We start from the raw sequence: 13,835 nt of genomic DNA, 5'->3' as shown, positions 1-13,835 counted from the left end.
GAGAAAGTTGTAGAGCAACAGAAAAAACTCCCGATGCAGCTTTCCATTGCTCAATACGTGCTACATAAATGTGTTTTTCCGAGTGTGAAAGAAGCCCTCGAATACACGCAGAATTGCCGCACGACTGGCCACTCGAGGTACTTTGCGTGTATTCGCGGGCTTCTTTCATGCTCGGAAAAACACTTCTATGTAGCACGTATTGAGCAACGGAAAGCTGTATCGGCAGTTTTTAATGTTGCTCTACAACTTTCTCATTGACACTTTGATAATCAGGACAGTACTTCTCAAGTTAGATGATTAATTACAATTCGTTAATTAAATCTCAGTAACGAAAAAAATACTGGCGGTTACTCCACTGTACTGGAAACAATACGCAGTAGGTTTGCTTCGCGTAACGCCGTTCCTCTTTTTTGAAATCATGGTGCGTGATAGCTGGGACACCCTGTATAGTTCTCCTGCCGCTGCACAGTATCTAAATTGCTGATTACGTTATCCTGCTTATCTTTTGAGTGCGTACATTTTGCCCTGTCCTATGCCAAGCTTTCGTCCCACTGATTTCATGCAGCCGCAATTTTTTACTGCTTCCTCAATCTTGCCCACGTTACAATTTCGAATATCCCTTACTTTCTTCCTGTAGATCAGTTTTGACACTTCAGCGAATTCTATCTGATCACTTGAGTTAGACACTTTCATTCCTTGCCGTTTCTTCTGCACAGAGATCACGCGGTAACTATTCGTTACTCGAGCCGATGTGGTCACAGCGTGAAAATCTGTACATCGCAAGCTCAAAGGAGTAAGGTTCGCACACCATAGAGTAACATACAAGGATAAGAGCGGACACTTCCATAGGCCCCTGCGTGGGATTTTGGTTCGCAGTGCACCTAGCGGGTGTGTGGAATCTACGCAGACTCAGAGACTAGTACCACAGAAAAGCTAATCTCGAAGGCTATTTTCTGGCGGTTAGAAAATGTACACGGCCTCCAAGATTGCTTCCGTGCGAGTGCTCGTCCCGGAGGCTATATTATGGCTATATTTTGATTTTTTAACGCGTTGCTTGCATGCATCGAGTAGCTTCGTGTAAGCTGTACCACCAGAGCAGCAAGCTCACGATGCCACTGTGTGTTTATGCAGGCACTTTAAATAAACATGACAAGTGTTGGAAGAGACGAAACTTTATTTTTCAGTCATTCTCAGTAAGCACATGTACACTTTTTTTTCACAACGTTTGATGAACGCAAGCACAAAAATATGGGTGCACTGCACAATGAGAGACATGCCTATACAGCTGCCACATGTTGAGAATAAATTTCACAAAAGGAATAAACAGGCGATATTATGAAAAATCCCACAGAACAGTAAAACTGCTGAAGACGGCATTAGCATTAAAGAGGAAAACAACGCTCGTCCTTTGAAGCCTAACCTTTATTATTAAGTGGTAGTTTCGGGCTGCATAGCAAACAAGGAATGAAGGCTGCTCACTGCATTTGTCAGCCAACCACGCTCTCTCCCTGTCCTGCCGTTGTTACTGCACCTCGCAACACAGCAGTAATTCCCGTAGTACTTGACTATGGTCGGCATGACCTGAAAAAAAAAAGTATTGGTTATGCCTTCTCTCCCGCCTTCGCACAAATTTTCACCTACGCACTTCAGATCGCCCTTTCGCGAAAAGCGTCACGTGCAATTGTCGCAGCTAAAAAAAAAAAAAGCTACCTTCGGTGCCATGCATGCCCCACTGAGGCAGGAGTGTTTATTCAGAATACGTCGTAGCCACAGCTTTCAAACATTCTTATCAATTCGCAAGTTCTCTCTAATTGCGCTCGTAACAAAGGCTTCAAGCAATCTGCGCACGCCACGAATAACGATCCTAAGCATAACTGCATTCTTTCACACAAGTGCAACACACGTGCATTAAATTCAGACTGCGTATACCGGCGTGTGCCGACTCACTTTCTTGCGCCCAGAAACGATTTTCTCGCAAACGTGCTGCGCAGCATTCCAAATTGATGTTTCTTACATAATGTGAAGCAATCCACGAACATCATGCGCGAAGTGAAGAACACAAAAGCTCTCTGCGCCGAACAGCACAATGCGACAAATGTTAACTTACGGCTGAAGTGACAAATACATAAGCAATTTGCGAAGTAATGAAGGGAAAAACGAACGTAATGAAGGCCTTCTTACCAAGCAGCAGCCAAGCAGACAGACACGTTCTGGCAGGCGAACCCAGCAAGGACCACGCAGACGTTATCGCACATCTTTTGTAGCGTCGCCTTGCCTGATCACACCATGGCCGATATTTTGTAACGATGCGTTATTCTTTATACTAGTCTTATCATCCACCGCTCACGGCCGGCTGATCCCGTTGATAACGCCTACGTCTACAGCCACATAGACAAGTAGACGTATAGTGCACTATAGAAAATTTACTACAATAGGTTAGTAGTACGCGCGTTCCCTTGGAGACAGGGAGTGTTGTATTGCCCTCTAGCGGGCGGCATGAATCTGCGTAGCTCGGCCGCTTTTAGGCTCGAGTGGCCACTCTTGTAATCCGTATGTTACTCTATGCGCACACGGCGCTGACTTCCAACAATTATTTCGCATATGCGGCTCACACTTCCACGCTACGAGTGGCAGTCCCAATAGATCAACAAGCCATGGAGTTGACAAGCTAATCGATAATCATGTAAATTGTGTCTAGTATACTGTGCTGTTATTTCTCCTTAACCATTCACCCAGCGTAGGGTAGCCAGCCAGATGCTTTCTTGGTTAACATCTCCGGCGTCTCATTCCTTTTCTTCTTCTCTCATCAATTGTGCAGATTTAGCCGCAGTTTTTAACCGCATTCATGGAGCAAGCCTGGACATTTTTCTTGCCGAATTGTATCGTTGGCAATGTTATAATGTAGCACTGATGTGACGCATATGCGGAGGGTCACGTCTTCTTTTTTAAAATTTCCCGAAACTTTTTTTAACGCTAGAAGAAGAGCTACATGAGGGGTAACGCGCCGCAAATGATTACATGTGATGTGTTGAAATTTGCTCTGAAACTATAGTATTTACATTGCCGATTTATACAAATTACAAATTTGTTCAGAAAATAGAACTATTTGTTTAAGTTATAGAGCACACACACACACACACACACGCACACGCACACGCACATACACGCACACGCACACAATGTAGGCTACTTTCGATGGCTGCTAACAACGAACATTTAAGTGCCTTCTCAACAGTCTTTCGCTTTTTCTTTTAAAACCTTGCATCATGTTAGCTAGAATATTATACATATATGTGAGCATTTTCTTCAATGAAATTAGTTCGGAGTGCGCATTCATTCAATAATTTTTCTTGGCCTCTCTGTCCTTCGCATTTACATCATGATCGCAATATGTCTTCTTTGTTTATTTTGAAAGTAATTGAGTGGCAGAAATTAATAGGATGCCTGCACAGGTAACTGCATCAAGAAGAATTATAGTAATGGCGAATAAGCTTGGAGAAGGCGACCGTAAGAAAAAAAAAAAAGAAAACTCGAGGGCCATTCGAAGCCTATCAATCTTACGCTAGCTTAGCGGGCAAATGTTCTTTTAGTAACCTAAGCGTAAAAATACTTGGTTGAGAAACCTCGTCCTTGGCACTTGGTTGCTAAATTTGCTCCGTCTTTCTCGGTCAACAGCTCTTGTGTATAAGTGCTGGCGGCTGTGTTAACGTAAGCTTGCGAGCTGGAATGTTTGGTCCTTCATCCCCCAGGGAAGCCTCTGCAAGAATCAAGAGGCCGATTCCACAGAGCTTTTCGTTCCTACGTGATCTTTGTCTTCGCGTAGGCTAATATGTCCTGCATAGTGATTGGCTGACACTTTCTCCTACGAAATATTCTTGTATAAAAGGTATTTTGTGAATACCAGCCAAGAATGAAAAGCGAGGTGCAAACAAGCGCAGTGTGTGCGTTTTGTCGGCGCCCTAAGGGCCGTTTATAGTCCGACGTAACGTGAGCGCGCACGCCACGTGACGTTGGCGAAGACGACCCCCTCTATAGTCGGGCGCACTAGCGCAGCCAACGCAACCGGCGGCTTCGGCGCGCCCCGACGTGCCCGGCGCCGAATTGGCTCCTGACCCCTTCGCGCGTTGGTCGCGTCGACTGCGCCGACCCACAATGCATTTCGCGCGAAGAAATAAAGGCGCCCACGCCGCTTCGCTAATTCTAGCCACTGTAGCTTCGCCCTTGCTTCGCCGACGGTCGCAAACAGCCGTTCAAAGCGCGCGCGCGGGCTTGAGATCATTCTGCGCATGCTCCGAAGATAACAGCCAACGGCGTGCGCGTCGGAGTATAGCGTTTCGGCTGGCGCAGCGTAACCGGCGTAGCGTGACCGGCCGCAAACGACGCTGGCCCGCGCGCCGGGAACGTTGGACTATAAACGGGCCTTAACTTTCATCTTCGCCTGATTCCTGTGGCCGTAATATGTGAGGATTATTTTCATCCGATCCCATTACTTTCTGATCATCCATCCTACTGAGTGTCCGATCTGAATGATAGCGGAGATGTGGTTTCGTGTGAACCATCACGAAGGGCAAGTAGAACTGAAAATGAAATGAATGATAATACGGGCCCAGAGCTGAGCCAGCATGATGTAGGGATTTCGTTCATTCCGATTTTATTCCGTTGTTATCAACAATAATTCACAGTAACCTGGTCCCGGTGATAACGTTGGCCTGCCGTAGGACCACTGACGGCGCGCGAAAAAGGAATAGAAATTGTATAGAATCGTTGCACTATCCCGGCCCTAGATTGTACGTACATTGTAACTACACTTCTCGGGCCGTATTCACAAAGATTTAACGCGGTAGTGTTAAGGGCCCCGTGTCGCAAAAAATCCGGCGTCGACGTGGATGTCGGCGTCCGTGGCGGAAAAACTCATCTCCAACCACCCTGACCGCACCGGCCCTCCACGTGGTGCAAGGTTTTCGCGAACACCAATTTAATTTCTCAAAGTGAAATTCGTCAGCAAAATGGTAAAGTACGACTTTACCATTCGGCGTCGGATTCGGCGTCGGATTGTAATTTGAATGTACGAGAAATCATAATTCTGTTACGACGAAACTTAAACACGAACCTCTTTTCAAGCATTTCTATCATACCAAGCCTGTGCGCTCGGGTAATTTACTTGCGAAAATGCTATCAAGATGGCGCTCGCATCCTCGGCAGGTCAAATTGGGACTTGGCCTGCCTGCTGCGTTTTGAACACGCGCGCGCGTCGGGGCAATAGCAAACAATTAAGAAAATAATAAAGTGCTAGGGCCTAGAGCATTACAGGGGCCGATTTTTTCAGCCCCGCCCCAGCCCGGGCCCGTTTTTACGTTGGGCTGCCGGCCCGAGCCCGACCAAAAGTTTTATGGCGAGACGAGGGCCCGGAAATAATCTACGTTACGCGCTCGGCCCGGCCCGCCACCCTTTTACCTTAGGCCCGAGTCCAACCCGAGCCCGGCTCGAAACCGGCCCCAACCCGCCCGAGACCGAAATAGATCACCGAGCAGCATTAAAGAAAATAAAGAATAGAATGAAAGGAATTTATTCTTAAGACATAAATACATATCGTATGCAATTATAACCACAATTTGAGCGGTCTGAACGCAAATACGAGCGTGCTAAGTAGTACGAATGACCCTGCCGAGCAGTATCGCCAGCAGCTTCCAACGGCGCGACCTTGATGCGGCCCAATCCACTTCTATCGCTAGCGCCGCCACAGTATTTTGCCACATCGGGCGCCTCACAGCAAAGCATGCGCCGTCCCAGCCGCTCGTCCCACTCAACCGTATTCTAGTACACTCTAGCCGAAGCGCAGCCACGACCGGTCGTGAGTGCAGCAGCGCATGGATGGAGTAAATGGAGAAAGAAAGCTTCTCGTTCCTCCATGGTGCAGCGTAATGCGTTGCTGCTAGGTGGCCGGTTGAGAACATTGCAATCATGGATGGACGCAGTGCCATATTTCAGCCGCGTGATGAATTATCTTATCGTACCAGTCATCGTTTTACCAATTCACCTTTGAAGAATCAGCAAGTCGCGAAAGCGCTTACACCGCGCTGAAAGCATTAATTACAATGATTCGTGTAAGGAATACAATGGCATTCTTTGGTTTGAGGCGACTTCGGTCTTTCTGGACTTTAAATTCTGTTCAAACAGCGCAAAATACGACGGAAGAAGAAAAGGGAAGTACACAGGAGTTGCACTGCTAGCTTCCAGCTTCCCCGGTGCAACAGGCCTTTCAGAGTCGAGACGTGTGAGGATAACTCGCTGCACGTTACATGCACACCGCCAGAAAGTCCGAGCCCGGCCCAGGCCTGTGTCCAAATACCCGAACCCGGCCCGGACCCGGGTCAAAAAGCACATGCCGTGACCAAGCCCGGCCCAAGCCGGTGAAACATGTCACTGTTTCTCCCTAAGGGAGAAGCAATGAATGCGATAGCAACACAGCAATGTCATACGAAGTAAGGTGAGCGTCTTTGGTAGCAATATGAATTGTAGTAAACATGAGCTTAGTAAGTAAGCAGGTGTGCTGCGGCGTAAGTAGACCGACATTAAGAGAGACTCAATGACCACGACAAGGCGCGTGTGAAACAGTGGTGTTGATGAGAAGCGCTTCCCGTGGGCAGCGCGTGCGAAGGGACACACCTGTAGCGCTGCACTGCCGATCCGGGCAGCATTGCATGTGTAGCGTGCGTTGGAAAATGTGGCTCGAAAATGTGGCACAAGCAAACATGAATAGATCACACTGAATGACCGCAGACAGCGACTGTCAAAACGCTGGCAGCAAGCTCACCCGCCGCAGCGGGCTAAGGTTCGTGCGGTCTGTCGCTTCAACAACGGAAAGTGAGCGGCGAATGCACAGCGCATACAAAGGTCAGAGCCGTGTAGAGATAAGAGACGGTGCGGGTGAGCGACACAGCTGGGCAAAGTACGAGTGCGGTTGTTGGCAGAGTAGAAGTGCGCCCCCCCCCCCCCGCTCCCTCCCGCGTTGCCTTCCCGCTTTCTTGCTTGCGCGTGGGAGATTGAGAGGGAAGTTCCCCTTGCGCCCGGTTGCAAGATACGCCTTTGGTGCCGGAGCACAGCGTCTCCCCGCTTTCCACCCTCCCATACCCCCACGGCCTCTCGCGCGACGGTCGCGTTTGCTTTCCGTCGTGCGTTCGCTTTCCGTGATAGCGCGCGTCTCCCGCACGCTTTCGCTCGGGCATACGGCGCGCGGCGACGATTTTATCGCCCTTGGACTTTATGCGGAACCTCACGGCGACGGCGACGCCGACGGCAGAAATGCGGTTGAAGTGTCCATATAATTGGTATCGCAATAAAAACTGCCCTGCCCAGCCCGGCCCGGCCCGGCCCGTGAGCCAGGCCGGGGCCTGGCTTTCGTGTAAACCCGAGTCCGTGCAGTGCTCTACTAGGGCCTTCACATTTTAATATAAGGCGACTTATATTGCCCCTGGAAAAACGTCTTCCCAGCAATGCATTTCTCTATAAAAGTGAAGCCGACTTAAAGTGCATTGCTGTAAGCTTGGTCTTTGTAAACTGGCTTTCCCACGCTATGTGTTGCGGTGAAGCTCACTGAAACAAACAAAAAAAAAAAAACGTCGCAGTTTCGCCCGAAATTTGAAGCCTCAATTGTGGCAGCAAATTAGTAGGAAACTATAAGGAGTAGGGATAGTATCTTTATCGGCTGTATAAACTTGACACATTCGCTTACTAACTGAATTAACATGCGTGGTGTCAACGTGCACAAGCAAACGTGAATAGAACCCCCTCGATGACCGCAGACAACCACTGTCAAAACGCTAGCGTAGGGAAGCGCGGCAGCCGCAGCGAGTGAAGGTTCGTGTGGTCTATCGCGTCAACAGAAACTGAGCGGCGTAAGCACAGCGCGTACAAAGTCAGAGCCGTGTGGAGATCGCTTGCAAGATACGGTGCGTGCGATCACATGCAACAACAGCGACAGCCCGTACCGGAGTAAAGTACAAGAACGCATTTGTTGGCAGAGTAGAAGTCCCCCCCCCCCCCCAATCTCTACCGCGCATTCATTGTGTTTGCTCCTTTCGCGTGGGAGATTGCGTCGCCAGTTCGCCTTGCACCCGGAAGCAAGATACGCATTTGGTGCCGCAGCACAGCGTCGCCCCCCTCCCTCCCTCCTTCCCTCCCTCCCATATCCCCATGGCCTTGCGTTCGACGGAAGTCGCGTTTGCACTCCTCCGTGCGTTCGACAGTCCGCGTCCCCCGCGCGCCTTCGCTCGCACATACGGCACATGGCGACGATTTTATCGCCCATGGACTTTATACGGAACTTCACGGCGACGGCGACGCCGATGGCAGAAATCCGCTTGAAGTGTTTCTATACCGACAGGCCGTACTGGCGCTAAGTACAAGAGCACATTTGTTGGCAGAGTAGAAGTCGCCCCCCCCCCCCTCTCTCACCCGCTGCATTCCCGCTTTGCTCCTTTCGCGTGGGAGATTGCGTCGCCAGTTCCTCTTGGGACCGGTTGCAAGATGCGCATTTGGTGCCGCAGCACAGCGTCGTCCCCCCTCTCTCCCTCCCTCCCATACCCCCATGGACTTTCGCTCGACGGAAGTCGCGTTTGCTCTCCGCCGTGGGTTCGCTCTCTGTGACAGTTCGCGTCCCCCGCGCGCCTTCACTCGCACATACCGCACGGCGACGACTTTATCGCCCATGGACTTTATAGGGAACCTCACGGCGACGGCGATGACGACGACGTTTTTGTCAATATGGGTCTTGGTATAAGCTCTTGCATGCCGCATGACATCATCTTGCTCGCGCGAATGCGCGTCTTCCCGTTACATCGTCGAGATCAGCCACTAAGCACGACAGATGATAAGAAATGTTTATAATAAAAAGAAAACAACATTTATTCTATGACAGGTTTTTTCCCCATCGATAATAGTATTGACGCGTCGATTAATACGGGTGTTGCGTGAATCTGGTCGAATCTTCTACGAGCTACAAGTCGCCCAGGCCCTCCAGATACCATTGGCCACATGGTGTTGCATGATCGTATTCGGAGGGATAGTGCGTTGAAACACTAGAAACAGAAATTCCGCAGACATGCTATAAAAGCACACAGTCGTAGAGTACGCGTGTACTACGCAGTCAATCAGCCAAAAAGAACACTGTGTCCTGTTTACTTGTCCAAGCTCCTTGCAAAAGCACGCGTGTGGCATTCGCAAGCCGGAGCAACCAATTGAACCAGCGGCGAATTCTTGCGATCACTTGAAATATGAAGGAAATGAAAAAAAAGAAAAGAAAAGAAATCAGTTACCCAATGGCACGCCGAAAGAGGGTGATGCTTATCTATATCTCCGTGTTTTTCGCTTCTGTCTGGCGATCCTTCAGAACAAAATAAATCAATAGGCGACGTCTCCATGCACGCTTTATGAATTACTAATCGTGGCGCCTGATTAGCATGTGACCTTTCGGGGCACACGCTAGCAGCGTTGCGCAAATAGGAAAACTATTAAAACGATGAAAAGAAAGTTGTATCGCCAAACTCGCGAGAATGAGTGTCGCGGACGCGGACACGTACTTTCATTTCTTTTTTTTTTCATTTTACGCTATACATTTACATTCAACTGGACGATGAAGCCCATTTCGCAAGTTCTAAACGCGCTCATTTTATGGTGAGCGCGACGGCCGGCAGGTGGGAAATTTTCCTACTTGACGAACCCCAAAGAAGGTTCGATCCTGGTCGGAACTTGCGTGTCAAGATACCTATCGCTTATCACGTTTTATCTCTCGCATTTCTTTTTCGCAGGGGTCGCAGTCCTTGAGGATAGCGAAAAAGTACGTCAGGGTCGGCGTCATAGTGTACTTCGTCATCATTCCCGTTGTCTCCAGTATTGCCATCTCGCACGTGTGGGCCGTAGGCAACGCGGACGTCACTTTTTTCCTACCGTACATAAGGTACGCAACAAGAGGAAGATGCTTTTGATAAATTCAGAAGTTTTACGTGCCAAAACCACGATCTGATTATAAAGCTCGCCGTAGTAGTGGGTCTCTGGATTAATTTTAACCATCTGGGGTTCTTTAACGTGCACCCAATGCAAGCTCCAGGAGCGTTTTTGCATTCCGGCCCGCGGTCGAGATTGAACCCACGACCTCAGCATCGTAAATTTTTTACCCACTGGGCTACCACGGCAGGTACTTTTGATATGAAGAGCCATCCCTCACTACCTTTATTTTACACACTTTGGCACGTTCTATGCGTATATGTCATCACAACCATGCGCTCGGACACCATTGTAGCACCATACCATCAGCCTCGCTGCGATGGTACGGCTAGAGCATGCGCCTTGTTCGCTGAAGATACCTCCAGGTACCTCCAGGTACCTCAAGGTAGGTACCTCAAGGTACCACAAGGTAGGTCTGGAGGTCAGTCTGGTTCTTGGCTGATAATGGGGGTTCTCATCTTAAAAGGAGCCCTACAGAGGTTTCTTAGCATGTTCTCTCACACTGAATTTTCGAGGCTGTCTTATCGTCCGCCGCATTTCCGAGCGTCCGCCGCTGTTGCGGCAGGTGAGCCAGAACTGCGGCCGTGAACAGAGTGGTGTAAATAGGATAAGCGAAGTAATCGCCAGGTGCTCGCCCATAACGACATCCTACCTAGTCCGTGGTCGTACCCCCATTTCAGCAGTTACAGGAACGCCTCGCGGATGAACTGCCGCTATAGATGACGACCAAAACATGGGGGGCGTGACATATTGCCGGCTCTAACAATTGCTTCCGGCGCTTGCAGTACACAAAAGTAGGAGGCTCTGAGAGTGACTTTAGTTGTTAATTGCGAAGGTGCCATTGCATGGGGTGTTGGCCACTACTAATTCGCCCCTGCTAAAAATGAAACCATATTTATCGCAATGTTATATTTTTTATTGAAGACAATACTGCCAATCTGAATGCCCGACTTTAGGCAGGGGTTAGCGTTGGAAATAACACAACAGATGGGAGTTGTGTGTCTTGAGATTCCTGTCTTCAAATTTTATTGGAACCGGAAAAGACCGATGTTTTCGCAATATATATAGATGCTGTTTTATAGCAAAAGCTGTATATGGCTAGGCGAAACGAAAAACCGTTCGTCCCATGTTTCGCTAAACGTCTCCATTGGCTGCGCCGTCAGATACGTCGTTCTCTACGCCGCACCCAAGCGCGCGCGCCATTGGCAGCGCCGTTAGTGACGTCGTTAGCGAACGCATTCCCGCCATTGCCACGTTGACTCTGCTCTGCCCGCAACGCCGCTTCCTCGGCTCGCCGTTGTCGCATGCGTTCGATATCTCGAGTTAGCTCGGCGTCAAGGTTGGCAGCATCCGCCCGCCATTGGCGCTTGCGTTCCAATATAAACACAAACATGTAACCAATAATTGAGAAACGCTTCAATACAGCGTCGGGATTTACCCACTGCTAAACACCGGGGCCGCCCGTTTCAGCTTCGCTGGTTAACCACCTGCACGGTGTGCTTAGGCGGTGTTTTTCACAAAAGTCACTGTACCCTTTATGTAACCCTAATAGTAATAATTCAAATAAAGAGAGAGATTATTGTTTGTTCGGTGTGAGATTCAGGATGTTTCCATGTAAGCGCGATTTCGGTGAGATGTCCTACTGTGGTCATCCTTAACCCGAATAACATCTTCAGGAAGGATTCATTAGGGTGTATGCTGTCTATTTTAGACTAGAATGAACGGACAAATGTCGCTGTTGTATCGAAGTAAAACGACTCTTAGGTGGCTCTGGGCTTTCACGAAAGGTTAGATTCGCCGCGTAGAGTGGCTGACAGTTCCGCTTATTTCCACTGCTAGTGATTTAGAGCAAATAGAAATAGAAAGTGAGAGACATGAAAACGTTAATCGTTTCAAGCGTCACGTATCAATGATACGTGCTGCTGACTTTCCAAGATAACGCCATGTGACATGCGAGCTTGGCAGTTGCAGGCGTCGTCCTGCCAAACATGCTATGAGCAGCGCGATTCAATATCAGAGCATCGTTCGAACTCTTGCCAGCTGGAAAGAAATAGACTTGTTGGAAAACTGCAGATTCCATGTGCAGCACAAATTCGTTCACATTATATTGCCGGCGCCATTCTGCAGGAAAGAAAATTCCGTTTAAACTTCCAGCGCACTAGTAGCCGCATTTCAAAACAAAAATAGGCCTGTCGGGCGGTTTTATCTACACAATACACAATTTAATTATTTATCGAAAACCATGCAATGACGTCTGGGAATATTTCGTGCCCCCTGTAGCACTGTCACAGAAGAACTGGAGCCCAATCTACGATGCTGTGTTTTCGAAAGCCTCTGGGTAATCATCACTGCTTATATATGTTGGACCTGACGATTAACCAGATGCCGTTCTTCCGAGCCGCTGCAGCTACGAATAGATTCGAGAATACCGGCCTGAATTTAAAGCAATCGGATCGCAAGCCTTTCAATGTCCCGTAACATGTCAAACCCTTATTGTGCGAAATAGCTTGCTTTGAGGGAAAAAAAATAAATCAAGTTGGCAAGGTTTACCTTATCTGTACGATGCACATTCATGCTCGTGTAATTTTGTGCCGCTATAGAAGCGTTTCAGCAGATCCTCTCGTCGAAGTCTACTACTGTCCATCGCAGGGAGTTCCGGCAGAGATTTACGAGCCTATATATCTACGAACTAATGACGTTCCTTCACAAAGACCAGCCATGTTATGGCTTTTCCTGGAAGACCACCCTCTATAGCAGCCGTCGTTGCCTCTCTGGGATTCGGCGTGACGCAACAGTGAATCGAGCGCTTCGTGAAAGTAGTGGTAGAGCGACGACAACGAAATCATGCGCATGGGCTGCACCTTGAATGGCGGTAAAGTAAGCGATGACGAAGCCAATAAAGCAATAAAAGAACCTCAGATACATGCGGCCAATCTTGCGCTATTTCGATTCGTTTTACAGCTGCAGCTGACCGTTGTTGCGCGGGCGGAGAACAACTTGGATGCAATACCAAGGAAAGTACAGCTTTTGAACGTGCCCCATGCTCATGAACAATGTACTTTTAACGACCATTTCGCAACCGGGCATTTCGCTGGTAGCAGGAAAGAACAACAAAAAATGGCCTGACTTCTTCCCCGCCTAGCTAAAATGGGGCAGTGGCGTAAATGCTTTCCCCTCTAAAATATCATTCCAGTGTACACGAACTACCAATTTAATTATTTATGCTGCTAAAATTTATTAAACTATTAATTTATGTTGCCACAAATGTTAAGTTACGCGATCTGTTCCGCCATGTTGAGTCTCACAATTTTACGTGCCTTTTTCTGTGCCTGCAAGTAGTCGGCTTTTGTTGACAGTAGGTCTGGATGCTATGCTTTAAAATAAAGGTGTATTGGGGTGTAAAAGTAATCCATGTGAAGTCTATTTCAACCTGATGCAGCACCTAAAGGAATTGCTTATGGGTTAATTTCTACAAGAGATGGGATCATCCAGCCCGAGTGAAGAGTCCAAACACTTATTGACGGGAAAAAAAAAAAGTTGTGGTTTGCTGGTGACCACGGTCTGTGGAACCACGATATACATCTAACGACGGAATGCTGAATCCTCCGATGAGGCACTGGAAGGGAGTAACTGTATATGCTTCCCTTGGGGAGCCAAGTTGGGCATCTGAATGAACGCGCCGCTCGCGCCCCTATTCGCGAAATGTGGTCATATGCACAAAAAGCATCCTTTTGAGGGAAAGCCAACTTCACGGCTGCGCTTGCACCATAGAGTTTCTATGGCCTGCACTGCCGCCCGCCTCGCCACCTGGCCTTCGCGGAAGGAAGGAGCAA

General features: G+C 48.6%; 1 long non-coding RNA gene across 1 annotated transcript; it reads right to left on the bottom strand.

The window, feature by feature from the left end:
* Positions 1–1,488: 1,488 nt before the first annotated feature.
* LOC125945200 (uncharacterized) lies at positions 1,489–2,204 on the bottom strand. Its single transcript, XR_007466689.1, has 3 exons — positions 2,182–2,204; positions 1,642–1,690; positions 1,489–1,581 (listed from the first exon to the last, which is right to left on the bottom strand). It is a non-coding gene; the product is annotated as an uncharacterized LOC125945200 (long non-coding RNA).
* Between the last annotated feature and the right edge of the window lie 11,631 nt (positions 2,205–13,835).

The sequence above is a fragment of the Dermacentor silvarum genome, chromosome 4, assembly GCF_013339745.2.
Source record: "Dermacentor silvarum isolate Dsil-2018 chromosome 4, BIME_Dsil_1.4, whole genome shotgun sequence".
Lineage (NCBI taxonomy): Eukaryota > Metazoa > Arthropoda > Arachnida > Ixodida > Ixodidae > Dermacentor > Dermacentor silvarum.
Note: the sequence above shows the minus strand (reverse complement) of the source record. Positions and strands in the feature narration are given on the sequence as shown.